Genomic DNA, 15,483 nt, shown 5'->3' on the forward strand with positions numbered 1-15,483 from the left:
AGCTGGTATCACCAGCAGTAAGCATGGGGAGGAGGACAGCTCAACATGTCAAGCCTTGAGCTCACGGGCTGCCAGGGGCAACCATCATCTAAGCAAGCTGTGGCCTTGCCGAGGATGGGCAGGGCCTGTCACTCACAGGGATCCGGCAGGCAAGCCCCCTCCAAACCACTAATCTCCACACCCTGGCCAGCATCCTTCCCCTGGGGCTGAGGAGCCCAGGAAAAGTGGTGCTGTGTCCACTTTTCCTGAGCAAGGAAAGCATCAGAACCCTGTGGTTTTTAATCCGTGGGAGCATTTTAACCCGGAGGCTTCCTGCTTGTGTAAACTTGTAAGGCCTGATACATTTACGCAGAATTTCTCCTGGTGTGAGGGAAGCACCGGACTGTTTCCAGGTGGCTTAGTATTAAACCTCAATGTGTTTTCCCCAGAGCCTTCTTGCTGCACTTTGCTTACATCTGAGTAGTGGAGGAACTTTTTATTCTTGTGCCCTCCAGATTTTCCCCAGAGAGTGTTCTCCCGTGGGCCCCATTCGTCCAGTTTTCAATACCCGGGCACACACTTAGGACCTCTCAGAGCCTGCGCAATCTTCTAACAAATTTTGACCCCGTAAAAGTGCACAGCAAAAGAAGGTTTCTGCCCTGAAGGCCCGATGGGTGCTGCTACAGTCACGATTTTGCAGCGTGGGTCCCTTTAAAACAAGCCCGGAGAAACCAAGCTGAGTGCCAGAGTGAGCTCCCCGTCAGCAGGATGTCCACCCTCTCCCGACTCCTTCTCAAGGGCTTCCACAGCCCCCACATTCCTCAGTGAAGGAGGACACACACAAACCTTTCTCCTAGGGAACATGTGTGCTGGAGGCAAGAGCTCTCCTAGTGATGGTCTGATGTCTTGGTGTAGACTCGGTCCCCCAAAGCCCACCTGTCCTTCTAATGGCTCAGGCCACTGAGTCTCAGGCTGGGAGCGAAGGGGCGCATCCGAAATGAGGTCCACGGAAGCTTAAGTCTGGTAGAACCACCAATTGGATTGTCATATTTACTGGTTGTCGATTCAGGATGGGAGAGGACCAAGAAGAGAACACAGCTGGGAGCTGGGAGGGTCGACGGCGCTCAGCCACCGCTTCTTTCTGTAACCCAGGAAGGTGGGCTGTTTCTAATGAGATAAAAAGTACATCTATCCGCCCGTGACTGTGTAACAAGCACATTGCTGAGCTCATTTCCATTTTTGTAAAATAAGAATGATAATACATACTTTGAAGGGTGGTTGTGAGAGAAAGAAAGTCTAATTTCTCTCTATTGCCTACTTCATTTCTCTTTTTCCCCGATGGTGCCTAAATCTTGTAACACAAAGAGCCTTTGAGCCTCTTACCCAGCACAGGCCTTGGTTTCTACACAGCCAGTTCTGACACCACTTCCACCTCATCCTGTCCCCAAGGCCAAATAAGAGAGACGTTTGTCGAGAAGCTTCTGTTCAGTTCTCAGATCTGCATCTGTTAACTTGCTTTTGCAGATGGCTTCTCCACAGTGGTCACATTTTCAGGAGCAAGTTGAAGGTCTGAGGCCTTCACCAGCCCTGTTTTTTCAGAGCATATGGGATGAGATAACCCTGCAGCCCCACCCCACACTGAGCCCTCAGGCCCCGCAGGGGAGGGGGCTGGCTGTGGGGGCACGTCCCTCACTGTTGACTAGAGTCGGGGATTTTCAATATGCCAGCGTCTTCCAGCTAGATGGACTGTTTCATTATAAGCATTAAAGTCATTTGATCTATTTATGATAGTAGATCAGCTGTTGTAACCAAAATTACACAAGTATACTTTATTTTAAAGAAACTCAAAATAGAAAAAGCTGAATTTGTAATAACCCCCATGAGGCAATTTCTCATATTATTGGGAATTCTTCACCGTTGAATTCCTCCATCAATACCTTTAAATCCAACAGAAGGATTGAGAGAGGAAGAACCTCATTTAGTCGGGGGGGCTTTAAACTGGATTCCCTGGAGCTGTGGGGATTTCTGCAGATTTGCCCCGGGGGACACCGCACTGAGCCCCGACCCCTACAGCAATGGAAAACCAAACAACGAAAACCAAAACCCAGCAACTTCACTCTTCTGTTCTCTGCACCAGGCTTCATGTGTAAGGTTGGGTTTGAAGAACGGATTCTATGACTGGAATATTTTCAAAAACCGTGGACCCAGTCTAAGAGCATGTGTTACACAAACGAGGACCCGGAAGAACAGAGAAGGGAAAAGGCTTGCTCCAGAGTCAGATGTTGAATTTGCCCGCCCTGATCCCAGCCTAGTGTCTGCTAAATTTTCCAAATGCTGTCTTTTTGTGAGGGTTGGGGAAAGTAAAAAGGGAGGAACAAAATTAAACAGATGCGTATTTTTAAAACATCAATAACTATCTGGAGATCCATCATAAATGAAGAGAGAGGATCACTAAATATCCTACATAATTTCATGAACATTGCTTGGGAATAGCAGTGCAAAGGTCTGAACGTCTGAAGAGATTATTTTAAAGGGATAAATGTAAAGTCTTAAAGTATGTACAATTAAGTACAGAGGTCCTTATAGCATATATTCTTTTTTTTTTTCTTTGAGACAGAGTTTTGCTCTTGTCGCCCAGGCTGGAGTGCAAGGGTGCAATCTCGGCTCACTGCAACCTCCGCCTCCAGGTTCAAGTGATTCTCCTGCCTCAGCCTCCCGAGTAGCTGGGATTACAGGCGCCTGCCACCATGCTGGGCTAATTTTTGCATTTTTAGTAGAGACAGGGTTTCACCATGTTGACCAGGCTGGTCTTGAACTCCTGACCTCAGGTAATCTGCCCGCCTCAGCCCCCCAAAGTGCTGGGATTACAGGTGTGAGTCTGTAATTAATTGACGAGAACTCATTAAAATTTAGATCACTCACTGATGGACAGAAACTCTAAAGATTCTCAAAGTAACTTTTTTCTCTTAAACACATCAACCTTTTCCCCTTTCTATTGTTTGCTTATCATTTACCTAACAGACCACTTTCACACTTAATAGTCTAAAGATAAATGTCAAACTGTCTCCTGGCCAAATTATCAGGACGTTAGAATTTGTGGAAATTTTACTCCATGCACACCCTCTGCAGGGAACAGGGAGCAGCCATTTTTTTGGTAGGGCCCTTATCTGTAGAAACAATGTAAGTTACTCAATATTAGTCCATCAGCATCATTCTGGCTGCCCAAGTTCATATGATCCCATAAAGGAAGTCATGTCCCAGGCAGTGACAGTGGTCTGCGTCCCAGGTGACCCCTATGGGATGGCCTTGCTAGGCAAGACCCCTAGCTCCAGGCCATCTGTTCGACCCCACCTGCAGAGAGTGGATTGGAGACTATCCCAGAAGAGAGAGATGAGGACAGGGACACTAGGACCAGGCTCAGGGAGCTACGGCCAGAGAACATTACGGTTCCAGTCACCAGGGGCAGGACAGAGGCAGGATCCCCCTTGCCTGGATCAGAGTGGTACTGACTCTGTAAGTCAAAGCAGCGAAAGAAATGGAAATAGAAAAATTCTACATGCTAGCAACTCTTCAGCCATATCTCCCTGAGCAGTAATTAAACTTGGAGTTGAATATCAGAAGGGAAAGGGTGCCATTGCTGTCAAACTGCATTTTGAGTGTCTTCGCTGCAAACTACTTGCATTTCCTGTTTCAAGCATCACTGTGATGTTTATAAAGAATTCCCTATGCATTTGGACCGAGGATGATTATTCTAATGTATGTAGGGCGCCGACTGGCTCTATGGAGTTTTCACTCTCCACAGGGATTTTTTTAAAGCATATCTTTCAAGTTAAATACAGCAGGGAGCCAAGCTACAAGGGTCTATCTTTCCACCTGTGGTCACATTAAGGACCCCAGTAATTGGAACTTGACAAGGACAAGAGCTCCTGGTTTTTAAGGAACTGGGGGTAGGCACGTACATTGGCAACGCTGTGTGTAAAACTGCCCTCTCCTCTGTGTTCACCACACTGGAGTCTGGGGAGCTGCAGCTGGTTGTGAATAATCCAAGACAAGGAATCCGCTGTGCTGCCCAGCACAAACGGCTCACGACAAAACCTTGGTGGCCGAACTCTGAATTACTCCACCTGAGGCAAGATCCCCATCCTCATGGTGCCAGGGAGAGCAGTCCTTCCCAGGGGCTAATCCCTGTAGGTAGAGGCCCTCCTGAGCTGGCGTGGAAGACTCCAGCAGGAGCCAGGGCCTGGGGGATCTGCATGTATTTCAACATGAAATGCACAAAGCGATTCCTTCCACAGATCAAACTCTGGCTGCTGTGTCATCCTTCTTCAGGACAGGTTAAGATTCATCTAAGATTCCAAGGGAGTGAGGTGGGAGGGACACTGCCCATCAGGTGTTGGCTTTTTGTTTCATATCTCCCTCAGGTAATCCCTCCTTCACATTTGTCTCGCACCACGCTGGAGACAGAGCATTTCTGTTCGCTGCCCTTGTCCCCAGTCGCCATCTGACCTTGCTGACTCTAAGAGGTTGGTTACCAGTGAGTCTGCTCCAGCCAGACTAGAGCAAATCCAGCAAGTGCAGAGCCCACTCTGCCCTCACGGAGATCAGTATCATCCAAGTCATCCCAGACAGCATCCAGAATCAGTCCCGGAGCAGGGCTCAGGTTGCCTCTAAAAAGACATGCTTCTAAATCCCATTCAATATGAGCATCTGATGTGTTTAAGCAAAGCCTACCAAGAAAATAGGAGACTATCCAGATGTTTCCATGAGCAAGAGGCTTCATTCTGACACCATTTCCAGAGAGTTATTGCTTGCAGATCAGGACCAAAATTCCCTGGAGAGAAAAGCCTTTCCCCTTCTCATTTCAGATTCCACACAGTGCACCTCGTCACCTGCTTCACACCCTGGCTCAGAGATCTCCTCCTAGTGAGGCCTGTTCTAAGCACCTCATGTAAAAGTGCCCCCCGAACTCTCACCCACACACCCACACATGCACCCAAAAACACACACATACACACACACACACCCAAGAAACACAAGCTCATGCTCATCCAACATAATCCCAATACACACACACTCATACACACACACTTCCACACATATACACACTCACACACACAACACTCATACCACAGCCTTTCCAATTCCCCTTCTCTGTTCTGCTTTTTCCTTTTTCTTTAGCATGTCTGACCTGAAAAACTTCCTTCCTTATTAAGTGTGTTGTTGATCATCTCACTCCCCACTGCTCAAATGAGGCCGACAGGAGTCCGTGTTTATTCACTGATGTATGAGCGCCCAGAACTACGCCCGCCACCTGGCGTATTTGTGCAGTGACCTTCAGACAGAAAGAAACATGCAATTAGATTGTGATGGGTTTTCAGTTAGTGAAGACATCTTACTACTAGATGTTTTAAAAATAAAATACTAAAATATTTGCACAGGTTCACACTTCAGTTACCTTATTTTGATGCATTATTTATTCAACAGCCTTCTCCTATGCACTCTATTTAGGCTGCAAAGAAAAAGAGGGAGTGGAGGAAGGGAGGGTGATTCAGTGAGACAAGATATAGGAAATCAAGAAGAGCGATCCCTCTTTATATGAATCAGGAGGCTAAGACTGCCCTGTAGGGGCCAATTCTCATTTTGCAGAACTGAGATCTCTTTCCTAGCCATTAATGACCTGAAAATCCCCCACTGAGTTCTGGAGTTGCTGTGTATCATGCATTATTTGATCTATAAATGTGACCTCTCTGGGGCAGGATATTTCACAAAATTTGGGGGATTCGAGTGTACTTGCAGTGACGGCTGCCTTGGGCAAGGGTCCCTGGTCAGTAATACTTCCTCAGATGTAGCACGACTGTGGGTGTAATGGGGATATTCCTCAAAAGCCTGTCGTCAAAAGAGATTCTCCCAGTCTTCCTAAAGGGGAAAACCAACACCAACTTCAATTTGTTAAAAGCAAAACAAAAACAAAAATGTCTTCAGGGCTCCAATGCTGTCACACCACACCTTTTCTCGTGGGTTAACTATTCAAGGGAAGGAGTGAAGAGGAGGCCATGAGATAGTGAGACAAATCCAGTTTTTAGAAGCTGAGACTTGCCCTAATGCTATCGCTAAAACGGCTGTGTGTCTTTGGGAAAGTGATGCAACTTCTCTGATTTTCTCACCTCTAAAATGAGGGACTTGCGGGCAACATGGCGAGACCTCATCTCTATAGAAAATACAAAAATTAGCCGCGTGTGGTGGCACGCACACCTGTGGTCCCAGCTACTCGGGAGCTGAAGTGGGAGGATCACTTGAGCCATGATCACGCCACTGCACTCCAGCCTGGGCGACAGAGCAAGACTCTCTCTCTCAAAAATAAATAAATAAATAAAATAAATGAGAGGCTTGGAACTAATCCAAGAGCTTTGCTTCTCCCTGGAGCCAGTCTCTCAACCTCTGTTTCCTCAACTGTAAAATGGAAACAGAATTCCTTCTCAAGCAGCACAATGCCAGCACACAGTAGGCACAATGCCAGCACACAGTAGGCGCATGGTTGCTGTGCCTCCCTCTCCTGGCTTCCTTTCCCTTGTTCCGCCAGCGCTGTGGGGAGGTGTTCCTGTCATTGATTCCTGTTTCTCCCCAGTGCCTGTTGAGGGGCGGAGCGGGAGGTCCTAATGGAAGCTCTGTAGGGCACAGAGGGGTAATGAGGAGACCCCATGTGCAAGGCTTCTGCCTTTGCACTCATTGCCAGAGGGTGGAGTCGGAGAGAAATGCTCCTGGGCAGCTATTTATCTTCGTAGCCATCCTTCATGGGCTCCTTCTGAACCCCAGCTATGCTGCTAGGATGTGTCTCATCAAAGCCCCACAACAACTCTATGGGGCAGATGCTGTTGTCCTATTCTGCAGGCCCAGAAGGGCTAAGTAAACCAGAGGTCATGGAGACAGGATTCTGAGCAAGGCCCATTTCCCCGAGAGCCTGCGTTCTTTCTATGGCCCTTCTAGCTACGCAGTAAAAGTGGCTCTGGCTTTAGGCTGAGGAAAAGAGCGTCCTCTCCCAAGAGGCTCTGACCTCCACCATGAACCTCTGAATGATGTCTTAGCCAGGTCTTTTGCCAGCTGCTCAAAGGCGCTCTGTGGCCCAGGGTACGCCATGCTAGGCGTGACCAGCTCTTCCTGTAGGTCACAGAGGCGGTGGCCAGCTTTCTCCTCTGCACTGACGGCCACTGCCCACATCTCAAACACCTGAGTAGCAGCAACACCACCACCACTTTGGAACTTGTTAAAGATGCAAATTCCCAGCCTTGCTGCAGCCCTACTGAATCAGATACGCTCACTAGCCCTCCAGGGAATCCTTCACATGCTCAAGGTTGAGAGCCACTGATGTCTGAGCCCATGCCCTGGATTACCGTAGCTCTAGGCTGTCGGAACAGGAGAATTGAGCTCAGTCTCCTTACAGCCTACGGAGGTGCTGACTCCCTGTTTGGTGGAGAGCGATGGGCATGTGTGTGTGGGTGGAGGGGGAGATAAGGAGAAGGTTCTATTTCCAGCAAGAACAAGATGTTTCTTCCACCAGAATTAGCACAAGACAGCCCGAGCCCAGCCAAGGTAAGCCAAAGTCCCCAGGGGAGGTTCAAACCCGGGGAGTTCATGGACTGACACCAAGTGCTGCAGACCAGAGATGGGTCAAGGGGAGAGGCACGGGCCAAGGAGCAAAGAGCCGTGACACCCAGCAGGGTGGCAAGCACAGCCACAGACAGGTCTGGACCACCTGCTGCCCAGGAGGTGGCCTCAGGGTACAGTACACAGCATATCCACCAGCTTGGTGGACCCAAGCCAGGGCAGGCAGGACACCTGCTTAGGCACATCAAGAACGGGGTGGCTGCAGCTGCCCCTCCGTCATTCATCTACTACAGAGAAAAACAAGGCAGTCCTTCCTGGTCCTAGCGTGACTATATAGCTGGGAATGGGCAGGGCTGCTTGGGGAGCGGGGGTGAAGGTGAGGAATGCTTGGGAATGTCATGTCAGGGCCCCTTTGCCAGAATTCCTCATATGAAGATGACAGATAACCAGCAACATCACTTTCAGCAGTCGGTTTCCGTGATAATGGAAGCCATAATTGTTACCATGAGATGTAATTAATCTTCAGACCAATAATGAAATGCATTGATGAGCTTGTTAGTTTCTCCACAGAGTGCAATAAAAGAGTGTTTGAACTCAGCAGATGTTTATCTTCTGCCAGAGGACAACCGCTTCCCATTCTTCCAGAGCAGGAATAACGTGAGAACAACCCACCTCAGTCCACAACACAGGCCAAGACAAGAGGAGGAGGGGCCCCCGCCTATACCCCAGAGGAGCACAATGACCACCCACCCTCGAAGGGCTCGCTAACCCCTCCTCATATCAGGGGGTGAGGAGAGTGCTGAAAAGCACTTTTAAGTGCATTTTTTGTGATCACTCCTTTGTCATTTCTCTATGACAGGATCCGCCACAAAGTAACCCCAGTGGATGAGTACAGGGAGATCACAGACTGCAAGGAGGGTGCTATCAAGGCAAGGAGCTTCTCCTAGGGAGACTCCCTTGCTTCATTTTATGAGAAAATCAAAGACTTGTGTTAAGAAATTGAATTACTTTTATATTTTATACTGGTGTGTTGAATATCATTTATTAAAATGCTTCTAGTTCAAGAAAAGCTGAAATGAAACGTGATCCCGTAACAAATCAAATTTAGATAACTAATTTGATATTTGCAGAGGAGAATGGCCAGGAAGATGGTGTTATGTAATTTTTTATGACAAAAAGGGCAGCAGCTGTGGATAGAGCAGGAGAGAGGAGGACCTACAGCAGATGTGGAGGGAGGGGAGAGGGAGGGAGGGGAGAGGGAGGGAGGGTGTCAGAAAGGGAAGAAGGAGGAAGGGGAGAGGGAGGGAGAGTGCCGGAGACAAGGGAGGGAGGGAAGGGAGTGGGAAGAAGAGTGCAGGAGAGGGGAGAGCGCTGAGGGTGCTGGGGAGGCAAGAGGGGGTGCCAGAGAGGGGAGAGGGACGGAGGGTGGGAGCCAGAATCAGGGAGGTAGGCAGATGCTTGAAGCCCCTTGAGCACTCTTGATGTCCAAAGGTGAGTGCTGCGTGTTTACAATGTCTAGAATTTCTTTTCTAGGCTGGAAACTTCAGGGAACACAGATTTCCATGAGCAGAAAGCTGAAGACCTGAACTGATCTTGAAACTTCTACTGTGGTGCCCTTCAAACCATTCTCCACACTTCAGCAGGAAGGATCCTGTAAAAACCCAAATGTTATCCCCATATCCTTACTCTACTTAAAATACTTCCAGGCTAAACTCCTTAACAAGGCTTAAAAGGCTGTGCCTGACCTCCCCAGCTTCCTCTCCAGCTTCAACTCCATCCTACTCTCCCTACTCTCAGAGCCAGGCCTCCCTGGCCTTGTCCCCAGGCTTCAGGTGATCCACACCCGTCCTGGCCCCAGAGCTGCTAGCCCAGAGCCCTTCTGCTCTTCTGACATCCTTTGCCTCCTGTCCACTCCTTTTCCTTAAGATTTCAGCTCGAAAGGCACTCCTCAACAAAGTCACTCCTTCAACCAGGTCAATGCCCTTGAAGTCACAGCACCCTGCCCCTTTACTTCACTCACCACATGAATCTGGCCACTTACAGATGTGTGTGTGTGCGCGACTGATTTGTGTGACTGCTGACCACCTGTAAGCTCCCTGTGGCTAGGAATATGTTGCTGCAATTGTTACTCCCCAATGTTCAGCCTACCCAGTACATTGTAGGTGCTCAGTAAGTGCTAAATGAATGAAAGAGTGAATAAGTGAACGAATAAAGGAAGGGAGGAATAAACGAAGCCATTTGGTCTGTTATCGAGTACCTATCTGTTGAACCCCTAATAATCCCACTGCTGCATTATATCATTGTGAGGTAGGGTGTCACCTCCATAAAGAGCTTTGCTGCTGGAGTTAGAAAGCCTTAGATTCAAATCTCTAATCTCCCCCCTACCTACCGTGTGGCCTCAGGCCGATAACTGAATTCCGTTTTATCACCTATCTATTGGAATTATAAAAATACCTAACTCACTGAGTTGTGTAAATTACATAAGATGCCCTCAGCCACGTGGATGAATAACAGTAACGTTCACTGAGCTCTTGCCCTTAGCCAAGAATGTTCTAAGGTCTTTAAAATGTATCAGCCCATTTTATCCCCCGCAACCTGATGGGGTAGGTGGTTGTAGCTTTTCCACGTTGCAGATGAGGAAACTGAGGCCCAGAGGAGCACGAGAGGGCACAGTTGCTAAGTAGGTTCTGACTTCACCTGCCTGCTTTCTGAGCCCAACACCCTAGGTCTCCTCCCGGCCCTGCCTCTCACATAGAGAATGCTCACCGAAGAAAGCTGCCGTTTACTTTATAGAATCGGGAAAAGCCACAAAACAATGAGGATGAGTAACAGCCACAGTTTCACGTTTCACTTCTCTCTTCAGTCCGGAAATCTGCATGACCGTGGAAACGGCTTCAGGGAATTCCAAGAAAATGCTCTCGCTGCAGAGGTGACCTTCCCAGGAGGGAGACTGACCTTGGTTCACTCTCTTTGGCCACACCCTGCCCTAAGCTGTCCAGATGAAGTCCAGGAAGGGTCTGGGACAGGAGACAGCCGTGGCTTCTCCACTCAGTATTCAGCCTCAGGGAATTGGATTACTCCTCAGAAACAAGCGGAAGGAACTCAGCAGTCAAGCAGGAATGCCTGTCAGCGGGGCGTCTTCTGGACATTGACACTGGTTCCTTCCTCCTTGGAGTGAAACCTGCCATTTCTCAATGAGGGCACCAGACCCCGACTCCTACGGTATGTAGATGCGTACTCAGGTTTGCTGAGAGCCGGTGGGGGTGGCTGGCAGGTGAGAGGCTCTGCAGGGACAAAGTCATCTGAGTATACCACGGCCAGTAAATGTTTGCTGAAGAATGGAAGAATGTGTAGCCAATCAGTCAAGAGTCACTGTGGTATCTTTTGTGTGTCTCATCTTGAGGAGTATTTTTTGTTTAATTCCAGTTTACATTTGATGCCCAGCAACTTTTTATAATCAACCAACCTCATTGTGTACCTTCTACCTAACCAGACCTTTGCCAAGTATTGGTCACAAAAAGATGTGTAGCATGAACTGTCCCTCCAAGTAGGGTTTTGGTAGCTACCCTCCAAGGTGACCCTCAAAAACGCCCACTCCTGATGTTCACAGCCTTGTGTGCTCCCCTCCCGCATTATATCAGGGTTGGTCTGGGTGCTCAATAGAGTAGGACAGGAGTGCCGATGTGCCACTCTAAAGTCTGGATTATCAGAGACGGTGCAACTTCTGGCCTGCTCTCTTGGCTACTCACTCATGGAAGCCAGTGCTACAATGCCCTGTGGAAGGGACCACATGGTAGGGGAGAGGGAGGAACTGAGATCTCCCCCCACACACAAGCGTGAACTTCGAGCCACACACAAGAGTGAGCTTGGAGGCAGAGTCTCTGGCCCCAGGTGAGCCTTCAGATACCCACAACCTTGGCTGATAACTTGGATGCCCTTAGCTAGGCCCACCCAGCTAAGCTGCTCTCAATAAGTATATTAGATAATAGATGCTTCTTGTTTTAAGTTGCTATGTTTTGGTGAAACTTGTTATGCAATAATAGATAACTAACACCGGGGTACAATCTAGTTAAGAAGGTTGACCATACAATTTGAGAAGAAAATACACATAACATGAGTCAAACAAGCCGCAGAAACAAAAGGGATCCATGTCCAGGAAAGAGAGAGAGAGATTGATTTCTGAGCTAAGAAGTCCACCAGAAACTCCATCTAGGAGCTTGCTTCTCACAGCATTTGTTCAAATGAACCCTCCTTTGTCCTTCTCTAAAACCCAGAAGCCACTCTGGTCAGGAGCTTTGCCAATAGGGCTGACGACTGCCTGGTATTCCCTGGCACGGACACACGGGTTGTTAGAAATTTGAAGTACTTCTGTGCTAGTTATTAAACAGCTTTGTGTCCCAAAGCTCTCAATTGTTCCCCCACCTCACCTCAACCCAGGCCTACCCCTGATATAACAAAAGGGTCAGTGAGGGGCCCAGCAGGGGTGCCCAGCACCCTGACCCACTCCCACCCACAACACCGGCCTCGGTCTCATTGGTCAGTGCCTGGGCCGTGTTGCCACCAGCATCGATGTGGGCTGGCCCAGGGCAGAGCTTGTGGTGATACTGTAGCTTTGTGCCACCTCTCCAAGAGCAGAGATGGTTTCTGTTCCAGTGACACTCTTTCTGCTTTGCCCTGGTAAGAAATTGAAAAGGAGCTTTAATTAGAAGTGTCCTTCCCTTCCAAAATTTTGTCATCCTCCACACTATCTTAAAGGGCTAGATCCAGCAAAATGAAGCAGAGCATTTGGGTCTCATGAAATAGAGTCAAATATATATGTATTATATATATGTAAATACAGCCTATATAACATATATTTTATATTAAATATATATTATAAACATATGCATATAACATATTTGACTTCGCTCCATAAGACCCTCATGCTATATACAATACAATGTTGCACCACACAACCACACTGTAGTCAACAACGGGCTGGATATACAATGGTGGTCCCATGAGGTACTGCCATATTTTTACCATACCTTTTCTATGTTTAGACACATAAATACTTACCACTGCATTGCAATTGCCTACAGTATTCAAAAAAATTACATGCTTTACTGGTTTGTAGCCTAGCAGCAATAGGCTACACCATACAGCCTGGGTGTGTGGTAGACGGTACCATCTCGGTGTGTGTTAAGTGCACTCTGTGATGTTCACACAATGGTGAAATTGCCTAACTTCACTTTTCTCAGAACATAGCCCCATCAGGAAGCAACGCATGACTCTGTGTGTGTTTGTGTGTGAGTGTGCATGTGTGTGTAGATAAAGGAAGCAAAAGTATGATTTGATTTGAATGATTAGGAAAAGTTGCACCATTTTCAGTGTCTTTAATTTTTCTTTCTCCTTTGAAGCACGAGGCCTTAAGAAGAACATCTTTTCTAATTGTTTCTGACATCCTATGTGATGTTTATAATAGTCTCTTATTAATTAAATGCAGGTCTCAGCTGTATACACCGCTCACCACGACTGAGTCTGCACGTTGGAAAACGCTGAGCGCAGGGTGTGGAGCGCGGTGGGTCTTTCATAAATGCCAGCCTCCTTTCCCTTACTTTCCCTTGACAAATATCGCGACTTTGTTTTATTGAAAGTAGACATCTCAAAATACAAGAATATCACCCATTTTGAGAAACAGAGCAGAGCTTCCTTTGAAGTCGGCTGTATTGAATGAAATGACCAGTGTCTGACTTTGTTGATGAGGGAGTAGGTGCTGCGGTTCAAGGTGCCCCGGCCTCTCTTGGCCCCTTTCAAAGGTTTCCTGATGTTTACCCCAGTGATTTAGACAGGTAGCCGAAAGCGATTTCTCAGCAACAAAGAACTGTCCTGTCAAGGGGCTTATTGCTTGTTCACTGCTTTCTAATAAAACATCCGGTGTGGAGGCTTAGATGCCCTGAGGTACAGAGAGAGAATTCCCCTTATAAGGGAAAGTACTCTGCTGATAAACAGCAGGGTCAAAAGAATGCCAGCTCATCGGATTCAAGCTTCATCGGGGGCCTCCTGGAAAGCCTCGGCCCGTGGGCATGTTTTGTTCTTCTGCTTCTTACTGAAAAGGTGTTTCCCAATTGTATGCAGGAGTGGACACGCTCAGATGTACTAAGCACTTCCACCCTGTGGGCCTGGATTACATGAAGCAAGGCCATGGTGCAGAGTCCTCGCCAGGTTGGGAGCCTCAGACTCATGAATTCAGCACAATGGGACTGCCAGTTACCCAGATGGGATGCTGACACACCCAGGAGCTCAGACCCAGAGCAGGCTTGGCAGCCCCTCCCCTGGGTGGCCACTACCCAGCCTGCCTGCCTCCCCCGAGGGGACACTGGTGGCCATCTGGCAGCTCCCTCTGAGCTGTCACCCAGTCTGTTTTGTCTTTTGTCTGGATGTGACATGACAACGTGCTAATTAAAAAGTAGTTAAGCCAAAATGAAAAGGCAATCCAAAACCTGGGGAAATATTATAATACATGTGAGAAAAAAGACAACTCAATAAAGAAAGAAAGTACAATGAACACACATACGCAGTGTGTGGCCAAAAATGGCCAATAGCATATTTTTAAGATAGTCAACCTCACTAATAATCAAAGAAATTCACACTGAAACAAGATCCTCGGGAGTAGAACAGAAGAGGTAAGTATTGCAGGAGACTGACAGATAACAATGACAGAAAACACAGAGTGGGCCTGGGTGTGGCAGCCAGTGTCCAACTACCGCCGGAGATAATGGAGAGGCATGACTTTTCTGAAAGGAAATGTGCAGCATGTTTTTAAAATGCAGACACAGTGGGATCCACAAATTACACTTCTAGGAATTTATCTTAAAGAAGCAACTGGACAAGTTGCAAGCAACAACACAACCACGTGTGTCTCAGCCTTGGTTACAATGTGGAAAGGAGAAGAACACACATATCCAGTAGTCGGGAATTGGTTAAATAAATCATGTTAAATAATATAACAATGCAATAAAATTATATATTATGAGAAACATGAAACGTTTTGATGTGAAAAGATATTCATAATATACTCAGAGAAAAAAGCCATTATGAAACTGCGTATTTCATTGCATAGTACATACCATCAATAAGATACACATTATATTATGTACCACTACGGGAAGAAAAGGTTTGTACCTATGTAAAAGGGAGGCTATAAGGAAAAAATTAGTTAAGGTGCTCGTAAAACTCCTTCACCCTCCTTCAGAGTGCAACACTTTTGAATGAGGTTTGGGTTTAGCAGTGTTGCTGTTCATGCTTTTCCATGTGGTATGGTCTCTGTATCAGCAAGAGCCTTGGTGATGTGCCCAGTGTTTTCTTCTGAGATTGATTCCCATTTTCCAAGTTCTGATGTGTAGCTGAGAGGATGACAACCATGACTCTTCATATTATAAGGGCAACAGCAATTGTAAACTCGGTCCCACTTTCAGTGGTGTGGAAATGTGAAAATAATACATGAATTTCAGAATCATTCCATGTTCACATATAGTATAGCCGTTCCTGTGTGATAAATTTGGACAGCCTTTGTCTTGTCCCCAGTTACTGGGAGGAAGCCTCTAAATCCTTGGAATTTCCCCAGTGATACGATTGTCTTTGTTACTTATGGTGGGACCTGATAATTTATGCTCATGAGGTGATCTGGGGGCCCCTAGATAGTTTAAATTAAGGAGATGGCTCAGGCTGCGGCTGGCCATGCCAGAAAGGCCAACCATGAGTGAAGGTTGGGGCTTTGAGTCACATGGTGTCAGCCCAACCTACAGAGAGGGATGGTGGCTGGAGACCGAGTTCAACCTTGTGGCCAGTGATTCAGTCATGCTTACTTAATAAACCCAAGAAACAAAAACTGTTTCAAAAATGTAGACTTAAAATGAAGCA

General features: G+C 47.3%; 1 long non-coding RNA gene across 1 annotated transcript; it reads left to right on the plus strand.

The window, feature by feature from the left end:
• Positions 1–10,578: 10,578 nt before the first annotated feature.
• On the plus strand, positions 10,579–14,600 carry LOC141410181 (uncharacterized). The gene is made up of 2 exons (XR_012434319.1): positions 10,579–10,803; positions 13,067–14,600. It is a non-coding gene; the product is annotated as an uncharacterized lncRNA (long non-coding RNA).
• Positions 14,601–15,483: the final 883 nt, after the last annotated feature.

Source organism: Macaca fascicularis, chromosome 4 (genome assembly GCF_037993035.2).
Source record: "Macaca fascicularis isolate 582-1 chromosome 4, T2T-MFA8v1.1".
In the NCBI taxonomy this organism is placed as follows: Eukaryota; Metazoa; Chordata; class Mammalia; order Primates; family Cercopithecidae; genus Macaca; species Macaca fascicularis.